The following is a 19,282-nucleotide window of genomic DNA, read 5'->3' as shown; positions in this document are numbered from 1 at the left end:
CTGTAAGAATGAATTAAAGAATGGATTCTTGAATCCACTGTTATTTGCTGTGAGTGGTGCTATTAAAATTGCAGACACATTCCAAGAAAAGCAGCAAATTCATTGTACTGAGTGCATTTTTTTCAGGCAGCTCAAAGTCACTTTGTGATCCTTAACATGAATAATGATTTCATTTATCTATAATAGAGGGCTGTAATGCCAACCAGCTAGTTTTCCACATCTGACAGTGTGATAGTGCCAGAGAAACTGAACAGTTGCCTGTTTTCAGTGTGGCATATATCAAATATCTTCATGAATAAAGGATGGGAACACCAGCTTTAAGTTTGTGGTGGAAAAATCGTTTTTTAAGGTTTGAGTCAATTTTAAGGATAAAATCAAAGGATATCAAATCCCACAGGGTCTGTAATAAGGACGACTAAAAGTCCCAAACAACATCACTACCATTTACTCTGTGGACAGTAAAGACTTTCTGCTATGTTGGGTCATACATTATGGAACATATTGTTGGATGGTCCACTCTGAGCCACTTAACTGCAGGCTCACAGTGCTCTGTCTGTTTGTTCTCCTGTTTGGCAGTTTTTTAAATATGTCTAATTATATGTAACTGTGTACTGTTCATGGTACAAAGTGACACTAAACCTCTGTTACTAAGAGATTTTTATATATTTATATATACTGTATATTTATATATAGTGGTTTAACGTTAATAAAACATAATTGCTTTTATTTTGAGACATTTGTGTAATTGCCTCAATGAAATTAGACTGTCCTCCCAGAGCAAACAATCCTAAAATTTTTGTGGCAACAACAGAGGTGGTAAGATGAATGTCTGTGAGCAGTTGTTTGTGTTTTGCCTGGGTTGATCTCTGGCTCTGTCTGGCCATATGTTCAAGTGTCATTGAGAAAAACAGTGAACCCCAGATTGCAAGGCTCTGCTTGATAGCCATGCCAGAGCCTTGCATGATAGCACTGAAGCAATTGGTGTGAGTGTGTGTGAATGGGTGAATGAGAGGCATTGTGAAGCAGTTGTTCCTGCCTGAGAAGGAAAGCAGTGTGTAACTGCAGTCCATTTACCATTATGAAAAATATGGCATCTTAGCATGTTAAGAGGGGTTAACATGCTAATTATCAACAGAACTAATAATATGCTGCTGCCACATTCATCTATTTAAGAACTTTTCTCACAGTTCATAAATCACACTCTGTGACATCCCATTATTTTGGTGGGATTTTGTTGATTTTCTATAAGTTTCAACAAGGGTTGAAATAAACACCCTGCAGGAATAAAAAGAGAAACCATTTGCCTGGAGATATCTAAAATTGGGAGGCAGGTAGGTTAATCTTTTCCTTAAGTTCCTCAAAAGTCAACAGTGTTATCTTTTATTAAGTCCCCACTCACTATAATCTGTTTATCTGCCCATAGGGGAAAGGATTTAAGTTGAAGGCCAGGTGGGAAAATCATAATTTGGGGACACAGGTTTAAGAAACCTTTAAACTTTTCTGTCAGCCTTCATACATTTATAGTATTCTTTAACAAAAAATTCCCATTATCAAGTGCCTTGACCTTATTTTGAGATATGTAACCTTGCTCTAATCATATCAACAACCTTGTTGTAGATATAACAGCCTTATTCTCATTATTGAAGAGACAGATTTTTTAAGAGTCCGACAATCTGGGAAAGGCAGGCCAGGCAATGCATTTATTTTGATTAGCTGAACTGGCGGAAGGGTGGGCAAATTAACAAAATTAATGGAATGAACTTCTCTTTTACTGTAATTTAAATAAATTTAAATCATTTTTTGTTTGATTTGCGTGGCAGTAATTGAAATTTTAGCATCACACACATAACAGCATGTCATCTGCATATAATAACATTTTGGCATTTGTTTAACTACCATTGAACACATTCAGTGATGGTCATTGGTGAGTCTGTTGTTTTTACAGTAGTACTGATATATTAGCATTCATTGTTGTGGTAGACACCTATTCCAAAACAAATGAAAAACTCCTTCTTTTTAATCTGGAGTTTTGAGAGCGTTAAGGTTGTATAAAAACTTTCAATGCCATTTAAGGCCAGGAACTGTTTAAACCTGCTAAGGGCCCAAGGGGTAAAAATGCACTGTGGAAACTGTTTTGGGAGTGGTGATACTCTGCAGAACATCAGCAAAGTAAACATTGTGCTCTCTTTCTAAGTCATTAAGTTACCCTTCTCTCTGGGTTGCCCTCTTCTCTCGAGTTTCATCAGCATCAAATGAAATAACAACACCAGGAGTACTGACCTTAGCTCTACCTGAGAGAAAATAAGGGCCTAAATAATTCCTAAATTTGGGACTAAACCCACCCCCACAAAAACAACAAAAGCAAAAATAAGTCACCAATATCTTTGTAGCCAGTGAACCTCACCAGTCAGTTCAGGTAACCTAGGAGCATTTCTGAAATCAGTTTGGTGTGAAAAAGTATTATAGTCTAAAGGAGATCTTGTAGCAGGTGTTAAAGAGGCCAATGCCATTGCAGCAGGTGGACAGTGATTTGCCAAAGACACTGTTCTGTCTACTTCAAGGTTTATGCAACAGTTAGTCATGTGCAACCACAGAGGAGCTGAAATGATTCAACTACATGGATCATGAATGCTTACTCAGATTTGCCACAGACCTCATATACCTCCCTTCACTGTCACTGACAGTTTCAATCTACTGAATGTTACATACACCTTTTTGTGAGCCTAAATAGCCTCAACCCCATTTTTACCACTAAAAGAGGCGTGAAAAACTGGCCCACCAAACCTGATTCTGTTTCAGCTGCAACCCACAAGTTTTATAAAGTAGTTAGTAGTTTGTTCTTTATTGGACTAAACTGACCCATTCACCTCATGGATCTTACATTGAGATGATGTTGTGCACATGAAAATAACTTTTTGAGGCTTTGGGAGTGTTCTAGGATTTAAGGTTCAATATTAAAATAGATAAAAAACCTAAAAACTAATAATAATAATAATAATAATAATAATAGGCTGCCCTATCAAAGTGTTACAGTATTTTTTTTACATTAGTAGTTGGGACAAACTGTCTATAAGAGTGATAAACTCTATCTGTCTTGGTTCTGTAAATTGAAAAATACACTAAAGGATAGGGGTTGTGACCACCAATTCATTGCAGCAAATGTGTATGATTTTCACTATGATTCTCTGTTTTGTATTTTTTCTCTGTACTGTGCTGGATGATAGGAACATGATGTGGACACCTGCTGTGTTCACATTTCCTCCTGGAAACTCTTTGGGGCTGTGTGAGTTGTCCTGCAGACAGTATAGAATTAGGATGTCAGGATGTACAGTTATGAGTAGCTATCCAATTTCATGAAGCAAAGTCACAACAGGCTCACCCCAGGCTTTTGGATATGTGAGTGCATGTCTGCATGCTAATGAGCTCTAACTTGTAGCTGAATTGTGACTTTTGAATAAGATCACAGTGACTCCTCAGTGTCTTTAGGCGGGTGACACAGTGTACATCAGGGCCTCTTCCGATTCACACAAAACTGCAGATTCACCATATTGTTTTCTTTTTTTTTTCACTGCGTTTTTATGCCTCACTCTAATCCAGCAGGTATGTCCATAAATGTGTCATGTACCTGCTAGCTGTGGCCCAGAGGCCAAATGAGCAGAATTACTTCCTAGATAAGCACACATCTGAAGAACATACAAAATATTTCACCCCCGTTTCACCCCTTAAGATCTGCTGTCAAAGACTAATGCCCTTAATAACAAGCCAGCTCTCTACAGCAACACAGGGCTGGCGTCCCTGCCTGTTTGAGCTCAGTCCCTCAGCTGCCATTAGGGCCCCGTCCAACCTCATACCAGCAAGTGTGGAGACGAGCTGGACATGCAGACTGCACTGACTTCATCACTCGCTTTTGCATGGGTGGACATTTCCCCACTCATTGGGAGTTGGCTGCCAATAAATGCTTCCCGTACATCCAACATTTTAATAAGTGCTCTTGAAAATTCACTCCATTATCGTGATGGAAATTGAGCAATTGGAAACTGTGCCCGTGCTTTTTCCATTATGAGGCCTGCACACTTGATCATATTGCAGTGATTACAGTCAGCAGGGTAGTTGGTTATAACTTTGTTTTGCTGTTGAAATGTCAGCTTTATTTTATGATGTGAAGTGACTTTGTAAACAGTGTTTTTATCACACCCTTTGGGGTTTAGCCCATAACACCTTTAGCACAAGCTAAGGGTCTGATAGTTACTGCAGATGAAGGGTTTGTGCAGGTCATAGACTGGTGACAGACTGTGAATCTTGTAGAGGTTGTAGAGGAACTGATGATGGCCATATCAAGAGAGATTCTGTCCTGTGCGTTAACAGATAAGTCCTCTCCTAATCACAACACTGAATGTGAATGATTGTTATCCTGCACACACTGTAAATGACACAGTAACAAAACACACTGCATGTTCTGCTGTAGCCGTTAATGTGATGTTAGCCAGCAACAGTTAGCATTTTAAACATGTGGTTGCAGCAACACGTTTTAGGTAAACAGTTTACAGTAACTGTTCAGCCAACATCAAACATAATTTGTCCTCCTGAGTTATTGTAGAGTTACTGTACACAGTAGGAACTGAAGTTATAGCCTATTGTAGCTACTCTGGTCTCTTTGCTCTCCACTGATGCTGTTTACACTTGTTTTACCAAATACAAGGCAGATTTTACAGGTGGTAGCATTTGAGGTCAGTGCAGAATTAGCTCTGGACAGAAATGTTTTCAACTAATGGCTTTAATAATTCTCCGGTAGTTTCTTTAAATACTTACTTACTTTATGTTGTTGCAGTTTTAGGGAGCAACAACACATATTAACAAATGACAAATGTTTTTTCTTTTTCAAAAAACAACAGAAAATGGTATTTCCCTCTTGCCTCGACTAGGAAAATGAATGCTCAACCCTTTCATCTACTCAGGACCAACCCCATGATTGGTTATTTTGTGAAGAAGTGTGCATTTCACATAGCTAGTATATTCAACTAAGTGTATGCACTCAGTCCAACATAGTTGCTTAATGAGGGTAACTTAGCTGATATTGCCCAGGCCAGCCAATGTTTTCACACAGAGGAGATAGGATTCCTGCTGTGAATAACACGTATCACAGGGGCTCATTTTTGACAATGCCATAAAAGTAAGTTCTCTGTGAGAATAAACAAGCACAGAGAGAAGTTATTGATCTTTGTCATGCTCTCTTTCTCTGTCCTATTTATGACAGAATAGGAAATTTCAAATGGAACTGCCAGTCACCAGCACTGAGGTGTGACGGTGTTTTAATATTCATGTACCTTCTTGTAATGAGCAAGTCAAGTCAAATGTCAGTGTTTCACAGCGAAGGCACAATCCCACCTGCGATAAGCATCCAAATGGGAGAACACAAACAAACATGAAAAGGCATGTTTGTTATGTATGAGCTCCACGGACGGCTTATACTTGCACCCATGGGAGAAGAGTCTGTGGCTGGAGACATACAGTAACCAGAGGAAGCCGGGAATCGAATGAGACCTCAGAAATGGTTCATATCATCAGTATCATAAAATTCACTTCCAGATGTTATGGAGAGCTGGTATCCACTCTCCACTGTCTGCCTGTCAAAATGCAGGAGTGTCTATAATCTACCGATAAGCCACATTCCCCAGACAATCCTTTCCTTTTATTCTCTGTACCTTTCAATCATGTCACTTATTGAGTTACAGAAACAAATGGAGCCAGTCTAAAGTTCTTTTCCCTTCCTTGTGGATGGCAGAATACTAAAGAGGGCTTTTGGAGCTGATCCATCACAGCTGGGAGAGCAGGTGGTGAGAAGAAGCCCTGGGGAAACTCCAGTGGCGCAGACCTGGCCTGTAGGCAGCCCCAGGTATTGCCACTGTCTTGCCAAAATGACAGGCACGAAGCGATTTTACTTTCCCTCTGATAATTCCATACTTAGGTTAGACCAGTGTGAGAATTTGCTAATTCTTGTCTTCTCTTTCAAGTAAATATCATGTGGTCCAGATAGTGGATTTCAATTATGATAGAACAGGATTTTAAATATTTATTTAATTATGAATCATTACTGTAGTGCACTGCATGAGAATGACATCCCCAGTGTTACAGCATTTTAAATTGATTTACTGCAAGTTTTGTCTTTATTGAAACTGCACTCTATGTGTGTGTCTTTTTTTAAGTTTAGTATTTAGCCTTGCTAGCAGGCTCCTAGGATTATAATGTTGCTTAGTTGGCCCACCAATTATTGAATTGAATTGCAATTAAATTTAGTTCACACATGCATGTTCCTCAGAAAATGGATTGTAATAGTTGATAAAAAATATAAAAATAAGATAAAAAATAAAAAGGCATGTTGTGTCTTGCATAACATCTGCCATGTCTCTTGGTCAGAACTGAGGACACATTACAGGACTTTAGAAGGCCTGGAAGGTGTAAATGCACCTGGCTTTTAAAAGGAAAAGGAGATGACACTGATCAGTTTATTGTATTTTCATACCCAAAACACTCCCATGATTATTTAAGAGACTAAGTACAACCCTTCTGAACCAATGGTCTTTGCACGGTGATCTTTTTTTTGCAGTTAAACTAACAAAAGTAAATTTAGCCCTAAATGCACCATGTCTTTAGAATGTCACAACAGAGCCCTATGTCTTGTTCCTTCCTCACCCATTGCTTTCCATTCATTTCACTACCATGTGTAAATCTTGAGATGACCTAAAACTTTCTGAAGTTAGGTAATCCATCATAGTTGGCATCATGCGTGACCATGCAATAATGTAACTTTGCTAATAGATTTCCATTATGTACTGAGAGGAAAACAATGGCTGCCTGAATGTGGAAATACATCTGATCCACCAGGGTCTACTTTAAAACAAGAGAAGACTCTTTAACATTTTATTTGTTTTATTGAGTTTTGGGATCCTATGGGTGCTTGCTGTTTCCAGAAAATAATAATTCGTATTCCAGGAAAATGTAGAGAAGCTGATGTCTAATGGAGCAGCTAGTATACAATAAGTCATCACATACACTATTACCTGAGGCTACACACTCACATACCTGTACATCCACTTTTTTTACATGCGCAGCTACATTTGAATCGATGGGCTTAAAAACTTCATCCACAGCACGTTTGCTTTGTCTGCTGTTCCACTGACAGTTCCTTCTCTGTTGTTACTTTACACCCAGCAGATGAAGCTGAGAACAGTTTGTATTTCAGCACTTTTCCCTGCTCTAACTGTAGCCCTGACAGTAATTGTATAGTATGTGGTACAGGCGCAAGAATGGGCTCCCACCTTGAAATGGAAGTAATTTCAATGTCATCCCTGCAAAGGTAAAGTGACAAGAATTCAGTGTCAGTGCCATTTTTATGTCATGAAACTGGTCAGTTTCAAAGAGACCGAATAATAGTGTATATGCAACCTGTCACTGTGAAGAAATTTGGCACCAGGATCAGCCTTCAAACTCCACTCTGAATTTAGATTCTGATAGGCTATCTATGCTTCAGTATGAGAGCAGTCTCCAGCTATCCATTTATGAAATACCCTGTACACACAAACAATAATAGAAGAGTTTCCAAAAGACAAAGCATTTTCCTTCTACAGTCAGTTTGATTTTTGACAAGTAAATTGAGGGTTGGAAGTTTTGCCATGGTCTCCTTTAGAATAAACTCTACTCTGTCTTTTGTATAGATATTCATGGTTTTCAGAGAGTGAATCCTGATGACTTTGTTAATTTTTCCTCTGACACCACCAGCAGGTTGATATTTTCATAAGTGTGGGATGGTTTAATATGAAATACCATGTTATGGTTTACCTGACACTATGATCTGAATACCTGCAAATAATGACCTTCCCATCAGCCTCAGCTACACTTGGTATTAGTGTAAAATAGCTAATGTTAGCATGCTAACAGGCTAAACTGAAGCTCACTTAACCTAAGTGCACCGTCTCCAGGTGAACTTACTATTTTAGTTCATGTAGGTGCAACAACTCACAGTACAAAAGGCAGTCTGAAGTTGAATATAGATTAGAGAGCGTAGTGATTAACAAATATACTCTCATCCAGTCACATCACTGCTCTGAAAATTGTAACTGAGCCAGTGACAGTGAATCATGACAACAGCTCAACAAATGAAGAATCATGTTGATGTCTGGATGGTGCAGAGTGGCATGATGTGAACACACTGTGCCACAAATCTGTAGTCAGAGGCAGATGTGGAGTTATAACACATAATTACATTGTAGAAACAAATTTTAAAAAGTTACAAAGTTTCTATGATTGCATCAATCCAAGATTATTTATTATTTTGTTATTTTCTCCACAATAAATCACATTATAAATGGTCATATCTTAGTATCTGTGATACATTAGTGTAACTATAGGGATATAACGATTCACTTGACTCACAATTCGATACAATTCATGATTGTGGGTTCTCAGTACAATTTGTTGACGATTTCACAAAATTAGTTTGAAGACAAATTGTGACTGGAAAAAAATTCCTTTAATTATTTCTCAGTTAAAACATAAGAATACTGTAATCTGCTCTTTGCTGTTCTTTATCAAATTAAAAAATCCCCTTTTATTTCTGAGGTATGGTATAAACTATGCAAAACAAAGCATTTTTCCTTTTCTTTACTTTGTTTCTTCTGTCTCAAAAAAAAAAGAATTTTTAAAACCATATCAAATATCAAATAAATAACACAAATAAAGAAAATCTCTTCACATAAACAACTTAAGAATTTACATGTTGTCTTGTCTTTTATCTTCCCACCCTTTTCATTTTCTGATTTAGGGAACCCAAAATGCTGCCACACATCCGATTTGAAACAGGATGGTGCATCTTCAATTTCAAAATCCTCACCTGCGGCCGCCATGTCTTCAGCTTCTGAGGTGTCATGTCAATGACGTAGGACATCAAAAAGCGAAACTAGACAGCACCCTCTTCTGTTTAACAAGAGTATTGCGATTCACTTTTTTTTCTTACCGATTTGAGTCGTTACATATTCAAATCGCGATTTAACTGTCTCATGAGGAACTGTCACATCCCTAGTTTACTATGTAAAGAATTTCAACAATAATATATGAATTTTTGACTGAAAAAAAATAGTTGGAAAGGAGGCTGCGAAGTGCAGAATTAATGAGCTACAGTATGCACACATTAATGGGCAGAACACTGACTTATAACCAACCAGTTTGGAGCAGCTTGATATTGTTTGTATGTGATTTAATAAAAGTAAATGCAGTGGACAGCCGTGCGTAACAGTGCTGTGCTCTGATGCAGCACTTCTTAAATCAAAGGCAGCAGATTTATCATATCTGTCCTGCTGCCTTCAGACAGCTGCAAGCATTTAATGAACTGGAAGAGAAGATTCTCATAGTAGAAAGCAGCTGTGGACAGCAGATACTGTAAGAACCACTCATATTAATTTGGAGATCAGTGCAGACTGCTTCACCAGTGTTCCTGCTTTAACCACATTGTTTCTTGATGCCAATTTAAATGTATCTACTGCTTGGAAGTGCTTAACTAGATAAGCTGATTGTTGTTTCAGGCATTATTATATTATTGTTGTGCATTTTCTCCAAGTATTTTCTCTGTTCTTGTTGATAAAATCTACAGGCTGACAGAAGATTGATGTTGCACCAGAAAAATATGTACTTCTGAGGCATCTTTTCACAGCACAAGACCCAGTTTTCACCAGAGTAACTGGTGCAATTTTAGGTAACAACTGAAAAGAAGCATAATGAGATTCAGGATTCAGGTAGTGCTGGGAACTGTTGCTCATTTTCATTTTATTTTAGAAAAGTAACCAAAAAAGCAGTCAGGCAGTAGCAACCAACCATAAAGTGTATTAAAAAGGTTTTGATCCACCATGAGCCTCCAGCACACCTTCAGTGGTCCTTGGCACAGATTCTCCAATTCTCTGGAGCTTTATAGGACGACTCAACAGCAATGATGATGATGATAGTGGAGAGCGCTGCTTCACATGTCGCTCAGAAATCTCCCCTAAATGCTGAACTGGTTTGAGATCCGGTTACTGACTGTAGTGTGTAATTAACATTTTTATACTCCTCATCAGAGAGCCCATGACCAGTGGGAGCCTTGTGAGTCCTTTCTCAAAGTTACTCAGATCTGTCTGTTTTGTCATCTTGATGCAAAATCAAGGTCAAGTGCAGTACATCTACATGTAAACGTGCATTTTTCTTCTGTTTCTCCATGAGTTTAATCAAATAGTATTCAAATCATCCCCATCCTGAAACATTTGGACCTTTACTGCAGATGTTAAAACCTTGGTTTCTCATATTATGCTGCATAAAATGTTCCATAGTGTTAGAAATAAAAATATATAGACTCTCTTCTCTATATATATATATATATATATATATATATATATATATATATATATATATGTATAAAACCCTAACCCCATATAGAATCTAAACTTGAATGCATCTGAAACAATTCATATGAAACTGAATTTGAACTGCATGCTTGTAGTGGATCGTGAACCATGTATCTAGATATTGTACATGTCAGATCTTCCAAGAGGAATAGTTGCACTATGTTAGTAGCTGGTAAAACACACAGATCATCACTTTAAACAGCAGTTAACTGATGTGACTGTTTCCTAAAATGAATCTCCTCTCACTGACCTCATTTCATATTGATTCTATCTTTTGTATAACAACTGGAATGGAGGAAAAAAAGTCATAGGCAGATTATGCGCGTGACTGTATGTGGATCTGTCTTCCTGGCACAGTGCTTATCATGTGAACATATGTTTGGAGAGGAGATCAGCACCTCGACATCAAAGCCGGTCAGTTATAATAACTTCGTGTCAGGCATCTCACTGTTATTGTCCTTATGAATTATTATTACCTATGGCCTCTTTGAAAGGTTGTCTGCATTATTTAGTCCCTGATACAACATGGCCTGTCCCTGTCTGCTGTGAGGTGAAATTCAGAGTAAAATATTCACAGCTTTTTTTTTCCTCCTCCTTGTGTCTTAAGTGTTTTTCTAGCTCTGGGTACATTCTGTACAAGGAGTGAACACAGTGAGAATCGACCTCTGACAGAGCTCTTCACAGTAAAAGCCTCCTTCTCAAAACATTTCCCATTTCCTATCTGAGATAACAAAAAAATAGATTGTTAAGGGGCATTACATGAATAACAGCCTTTCACAACAGTAAAACATACGCTCACCTTGTCATAATCAACTACAAAACATCAACTTTTGATGTCGGAAACTATGATAATCTTAGAATAATTGTCTATCTTTGTCATCAGGACAATACATTGTGTCTCCAACAGTGTACAGTGTTTGGGGTTAGAGGAGACACGTGATTAAACTTGTCATGCTGCACACTGGGTCGTGTATATGATCATTTTCGCTCCTGCTGATGCTTTCATTTTGCAGCGGCACTACTGTTACTGGCATAATTGCATCTTCAAACCGCCCAGAGATGCGCCCTTGTTGCAAAATCCATTAGCACACCACAACAAGGCTTGATATCACTCTGTGAGAGTGAATAAAACATGGACCCTTTCCTCCTCTTAGCCTGCCCTTCATTGATTGTCTCACTGAGACAGGGAAAAAAGAATGACTCACTTGGGTTCAAAAGGCTTTGTAAAGTGAAACATTACAACATCTTGTGTGTTTCTCAGCACTACAAAGTTTCTGACATCTGTTTGTTACAGCAGCTACTAGAGGGAGTTTGACTTAAACCAACATTATGCAACGATTTTAGTTTAAATGAATGCCACTCTTTCATTCCCACTCTGCAGCCTGAATGCCTCGTCCTGCTATGTGTGACTTTGGTGAGTGAGTACAATCTCTTTCAGTAACGCTTAATGACACTACGTCAAACTAGGTCAGTAATTGTTTCTTTCATTTATCAATCCCTTTGTTGAATTTTGTGTTTATTTCCTGAACGATTGATAGGCTTTGTTTTCTTGTTTTCTTCCAGTACCTGTAACCACTCAGACTCTTGTAATCACCACTTGTAACTGCAGGGGTCATTGTAGCTGCTGCTCAGCTAAAATCACACCGTGTTGCTTTAAGACTCACAACCTCACATTATTGTTTGGCATCCAAAAATAATATTTTCTTTTATTAATCCATATTTTGCTTACAATTATGTGATATTCAAACAACCTCTGTCGATGTGTGGTGAAGAGCATTTCTCTGTTTTCCTATGCGGGTCTCTGGAGAAAGCCACTGCTTGCTTTCTTGTCTTGAGTCTTTTCTAGCTCCATATCCCTGCCCTATATTGTCTGTTACGTAACACTCACACACCACCTGGGGGCAACACTTCTTCCAGCGACAGGGGAAATCTCATAAACAACCACTCTCAATTTTATTTTGCATTAAGCCTGATATTAACTTCTTTACACACAGCCTCAAACTTGAGACATAACAGTCAAAACTTTATAAAAGGAGAAATGAGCTGTGGAATATTACAAGAGCTCGAGCAATATATGAAACTCCAATAAGACAAAATATAATTCACTGGGCACGTCATACACTGTGTGCAGGAAATTAAAGTGGTCCTTTCTCACAATTACGGAACACTGAGGCAGTGAAAGTCATTTGTGATGTCTCAAAATCATAACAAAATTTACAGTGTATCTGACACCTCAAGGAAAAAGACAATAACCAGCAGCAGATTTGTATCAGCTTGGCAAGGGGAAAAAAAATTCTGAAAAGTTGGCAGGAAAAGTTGCCAACTCTTCATAAAGTCACTGATGCAAACTTCAGGCAACAACTCCACCGGTTGTCCACAGATAACCAGCGGTTCAGCATAGATTTGTACAAATGGCAACATAAACATTAACATGTACATCACATTATCGTCTTCTGTTACTTTTTTCAGTTTTCTTTACAATTACCTTCAAAAAATCCAATCCAATAATTCATTTGACAATCAACTGTCTTAGACACAAACTACACATACTGTAGTTTGGGCATGTTCTCATGTGTGTTACAATATTGATTATTGATGGATTATTGAGTTGACCAAATTTTGGTAAATGTTTCCACCATTGATTTGCATTAAAATACAAACACTTGTAGTAAATATGCTTGTATGTGTTATACCTTCTCTGACAAATGAATGGTAATTAGAAAATAAAACTAGCTTTAAAGTTTTATTGTATAATTGCTTTTGATAGATACAATCACACATTTGTCAGTATATCTCATCCAATATAATACTGCAGTAAATGTAAAAATGATGACAGAAATCCTGACATGCAGCCTGTTGCTGTTCACCACTGTGTCACCAGGTGTTTGCCACAAAATTCATTTGTATGTGGAAATGTGAAGCAGCAGTATTTATCACAGCTGCGGCAGCAGTGTAATACAGACTTATACATGACACTGTGGTTATCTGATGAGGTTCCAGTTTGTACAGAATAAACCGAGAGCTCTCTAATACATAACAGACCATCACAGCATCATAGATAACTGTGAAGATGATAAAAGTTTAGAAATATCAGCCTGGTTTTAGACAGACTGTTGGAGTTAATAAAGTGAAGGTGAACAATGGTGAACAATAAACACAGAGAAAAAAAAAGACTTTCAAGCTTTTACATGTGATCTTATATTGGTCAATTTCTCCTCTGAGATTCAGTGACGGTGTGAATGAGTGATATTTATGAATTCCAGTCAGCTGTTTGGTCAGTGGTGGGTCTCCAGTCTTTAATTGACCTCTGTCATGAGTCAAGTATCTGCAGCACTTTGACTGCTGTGCTCCTCCATCCTCACCACTGGACTGGAGAATTCAATTAGCTGAGCTCCCTCTTACCCACCAACACTGGACACATCAGGGGAGAGTTCCCGCTCCCCGGTAGTTCACTGTTTGAAACACCACACATTATTTCCAATCACAAATGTGCACAATGAATTCAGAAAGTCAAGGAGGGATGTGCATCTGTATACTAAAACACATTTATGATCCCTGGCTCCCTGCAGTCCACCGCACTCACCCATCTGTACAGAATTAAACATACAAGCAATTTACCCCTGGCACTGTAGTTTCTCTGTGCTGCCAAAGGGGTTTAGGTGAAAACAGAAAGTGGAACTGCAGCAGCAAGTAGCTCAGGGGGACAGAAGCTTTCCAGTCATTGAGCAACTCCATTCGCTCAGGTAATTGTTGAGTTGTTCAGAAAAAGAGCGCATGGGAAAAAAGTTCTGATTATGAACTGGATACACTGAAATGTCTGATACCTACTTACAATTCAATACTGAGCTGACATAATGACACTGGCTGGAGAGAGTGTCATTAACTGAATCTGCTACAGAATTTGCTAATGAAAGTGAGAGTCTATCTATTTGTGAGCAAAATAAATAATTGTAAGAGTGTCCATATGGCCTCTTGGCTGTTAAGTTACTGAGTAGACACACACACACACACACACACACACACACACTGTAGTACCAGTATCTCCGTCTGCCTTGCTGGGAGAACCCCACTGCTCCTGGAACAGCTGTTCGCTAGCGTCCCTCGTGGCCCTCCACCAAGAGAAGTGTGTGTGTCAGCCCACGACCACACAAACCCACCTAGCATGGTGAGCCGCACTCTGCACAAATGAGTAAATAAATGAAATGAAGAAGTGTATTCAACACTTAATCTAACTCCCAAGAGCACGGCGGCTACCGAGTCTTAAAACATTTAATGAAGGGATGTCAGAAGAGAAAGGAAACAAGAGCGCTGTTGAAAGGAGCTTCTGGTCGAGGAGAACGGAGCCCGACTGTAAACACAGTTAAAAAAACAAAGGATTATGAGGAAATGAGCTGCTCACATGACAGCATAAATCAGTGGGAGGCATTCTCCTCTAATGGAAAGTTGGGGCCCATACCGAGGAGCTTATCAATCATAGAGATAGAGCTGCCACCATATTGACTATGCACCAAACAAACAATATCTAGGATGAGGTCTAAGTGCTATTCCCAATACAGGCCACATTGTAGATCATTCCTCTGCCAACGTCTCCAGGGAGCACATTGAATTATTGAGAATGCATATGTGTGCGAGTGCAAAGCATCGTCACTGTGAAAGGCACGAAGAGCATTCCTCTGCTGCTGGTTTACTAAAGCTCACATTCACTGTAAAATATCAGTGGCTCAAACAATCTTTTAATGGGGGCTAATTTTACAAAGCTACATAAAGTGTGTGGGAGACTATTTGGAGATTTATGCTAATAACAATAATTCAGAGGTGCTCTTATAATGACCACTGGCTCAGACCCAAACTCAGCAGAATGTGAGAAACCAAAGTGACTGGGTTGTGTTTATAAGTCATACATTTGGCCCTGTATTATTTCTGTGATTTATATCCCAGTGACCACTGGCCCAATTTACACAATTCAGTTCACAGCTCACAGTGCTGCTGGATGTAATTATTGTTTATTTCTGTGCATTTTCTCAAAGTTGCTAAGCAACATCGTGAGAGAAGAAAGGATGAAAAGGAATAGATTCTTGAAATGAAATTCAGTTTGTCAATGACATCTCACAGATTTTCTGTAATTGTTATAGAGTCTTATTCTGCAAAACATACCTGAGTCTGTTTCTAATATATTATATTAGAATATAATATAAAATATTCATACTTTACACAGTTTTTTCAGAAGTTAAAAATGCCTGTATCTACTGTAAAACACACACACACACACACACACACACACACACACACACACACACACACTCTGGGTACAGTAACTAAACTGATGTGGATCTCTGTTCTCCTTCTGGCTGACCTGTTTCGGTTGGGAGTCGTGTGCATCACAAAGCAAAGTATTCACTGCTTAATTTAGCGACGGCAGTGCAGTGAAAGACTCTCCGAAGAATTGTGAGCAGCATCTGTCTGGTTTCAACTTTAGATCTGAGGATGATGATATGCACAAGTTCTGGTCCTCCCATTGAGCTGTGTTATTTGAAGTTCCAGAAAGGGCTGTTGTTACTAAGCTGCATCTACCACCTGCCAAGTGCACATGAGGTGACAAATCTCCATGATATGATACAGTAGCATCCAGGCTGAGTGAACCTGTCACAGGGCACTGGGGTAAAATGTAGCCTTGTGCCTTTATTGACCACACTATTTGTTGCCATCTGTGCAGTGTGTTTATGCTGTTACCTTACAGTTCAGAGTGTTGGACAAAGACACTCCTGTACATGGCACCTGTGTTGTACTGATGTTGTATTGTAGTGGTTTAAATTCACTAACAAATTTGCAATGATTCAATTAACCAAGTGAAAGTGGAACTTCTGTGCCCGCTGGAGGTCTGGAGACCTTTCTACTTGGGTGATCTCTCCTTTGGTATAAATCCACACTCTGATGCTTTGACATTGTTCTACATCAGAACTGTCTGATTTCCCACTTGTGTTCCAGTAGCTCCAGCGTTGTAATTTACATTTTTCGTGTACGCATTTCCTCTCAACCTACATTGTCAACTTTTGCTACCGTTAGCAATTTCCTGTATTTCCCAGAATGGCTTTTAACAGCCTCCAACAAAAGGCTTGTGTGTGCTGTAAACACGTAGGTGGAGAGCGACAGCAGCAGAGCAGCGAGTCTGAGACAAACAGAGAGAGAGAGGAACAATGCCACAGAGCTATACCACTGTTCAACACTGGCACAAAATGGAGAGTCTAGAAATAAAGCCTGCCTGTTTTATTCTCCCAGCTGACACCAAAACCTGATATTAACTGTTTGTTTAACAGGTTCATTTCCTTAAGAAAAATCTGCTATCAAACACTAATTTAGCTGTGAGATAAATACAGTACAAGGCCAAAACTAAATGGACACACTAACATTCATTTCAACAGGATTGTTGTAACCTATTTGCTCCCATCCACCAACATTAATGTTAGTGAGGTTGGCCACTGATTTAGGGTGAGAAGGCGTCGATCATGATCGTCGTTGATGATCCATTTCATCGGGGTGATTAATGGGGTTGAGGTCAGAGCTTTGACCTCTGACCTCAGGGCTCTATGCAGCCCAGTCACGTTCTTCCACACCAGACCTAGAAAACCTTTGTTGTTTTGAAGAGGAGAAGACTCCACCTAAACTGCTGCCACAAAGCAAAAAGAACAAAGGGGCCTTGTCCAACAGCTCCAGGACAACGGTACACAAAAGCACATGGACATCTGTCCATATACTTTTGTCCACCGGTGTAGCTAGTTACAGCATCAAGGACAAAATATAAAAACTTCATGCGTTAAACTGAACTATTGTTTTACACCTGCAGTGTAAAAGCTCTGCTGACAGTCTCTGAAAACATCAGAGCAACACAAAAAACTTGGAAATGAAAAGTTAATTGTTTTAAAGAAGATGCCAACAAGAGGCCTGTCTCCAGCTGCAGCCAATCACTGCATCTCTCATACTCTGCTGGATACTGTCATTGGGTCATGAGGTTAATGACTTTGTGCTTTGTCAAATCAGATTTATTATCTGAGCATGAATTAATTTGTCAGTATTGTGCGGTCCATTAAGGCACTACCAAGCAAAGCCTCAATTAGAAGAGCGTTAATTGCAGTGATTACCAGCCTCCTCTTGAGGCGTTGTGAACGGGTGGAGGAGCAGAAATCGCCACCAACTTTTGGGAGTGACGCAAATTAAGTGTGGTGCGGCGAGAAGTAACACACACTGCGACGGAATGTGGAGCCTCGCACTGTTCCTGTTTCCTCCAAGATGTGATTTCCTTAATCTCTTTGGATAGCCTGAACAAAATTACTGAGTGATTGCTCAAGTGTTGTTCACATAGATAATGTTCTGTGTGGAAAATCGCAACAAATTAAATTATTCCTACTGAAGGAGTATTGTACAGGGGGAGGGCTGGAAGCCAGTACAGCTACAATCTCATAGAAGAAGACACAAAGACAAGTTAAAAACACAGTCAGCTCTGTAGGCAGTGCAAGTGTTTGTTTGTCTGTGACACTGATATGCATATGCAATCAGATGAAAGACTGGGAGGCTGCTCTTGGGTTTGAGGGTGAGGCCTGAGATATGGCAGACAGAGGCACGTTAGCTTATCTTGAGCTCTGCTAAACGTTGTCTTTCTGCAGGCTGTTTCCATATGGTAATGATCTTCTGCCCTATCATCCTGCAGGTAACAGTGGAAACACCAGCTCTGGTGCTGTTGTTAAGTCAGTAAAAGATCAGGAACCAGGAAAAATCAGAGGAAAATGTCACTCCCACGTCTGTGTCTTTTTGCCATATTTCTCACTTTTCATGCAGGGAACATGTATTTCAGCCTCTGATCTGTGCCATACGCAGTCCCCCTGGGCACTGATGGAGTCTTCTATCTCTGTGTCAGAGACAAAACGTGTTTCTGTGTTAATGTGTGATCATTCAGAGGTCGGACAGAATGTACAGCCTAACTACTTGGACTTTGGACATTTTATATTACATGACTCGTTGAACCATTAGTTCTATCTGTGTATCTCTGTTTAACTTCAGATAGTGCTAATTATTTTCATAACAATTATTATTATTATTCTTATTCATGCATTTATTGTCTATACTGCTTATCCATTAAGGGTCTATTATTATTATTATTGTTGTTGTTGATGTACAAGTCACAGTAATAGTAAGAGTATTGGTAGTGGCGAAACTGCTATCATTACTACATATTTATTTAGTTTAAACTCACAGCATGAGACAAACCATATCCCTTATATGCCTTTGTGTATTGCAATAAATAATAAAATAAATAACAATGAATAAATAAAGTAGGGCGGGACAGTGACCTGCTTCAAACCACCTGACTGATCCAGACCATTTTCTTGAGTTTGAAGTGTCTTTAAGTTGATTCCCAGCTTGTGTGGGACACATATTGATTCTGGCCATGTGAGGTCATCCATCTTCCACCAATAGGCTTGTGTGCTCTCAGCTTCAGAGCTCGCTGCTTGTATTTAAGCAGTTGATAGCCATCACATGAGATATAACAAATCGATAGTGGACCACATTATGGAATATAATTCATAGCTTTGAGCGTAGCCAGTGGTTGGCTGTAATTAAGCAGGCTTATTTGTAGATTGAAAGCTGGTGCCCTGGGATCCCCTGAGATAAGTGAAGATGGATGTGCGTGGGTGGTGGTGGGCTAGATGAAGCAGGGGGAGGTCAGGGTTTTCCTCAGTAGAAAACATGTCAGTTACAGTTAATTGACAGGCTGCATGTTTGAGTGCAAACCTATGGTTGCTCTACCTCCAGATGTGCTGTCTCTTTCTCTCTCTCTCTCTCTCTCTCTCTCTGCTTGTTTT

Source organism: Lates calcarifer, linkage group LG6 (assembly GCF_001640805.2).
Source record: "Lates calcarifer isolate ASB-BC8 linkage group LG6, TLL_Latcal_v3, whole genome shotgun sequence".
NCBI lineage: Eukaryota > Metazoa > Chordata > Actinopteri > Centropomidae > Lates > Lates calcarifer.
The sequence above is the reverse complement of the archived record's forward strand: the minus strand, read 5'-3'. Positions refer to the sequence as shown.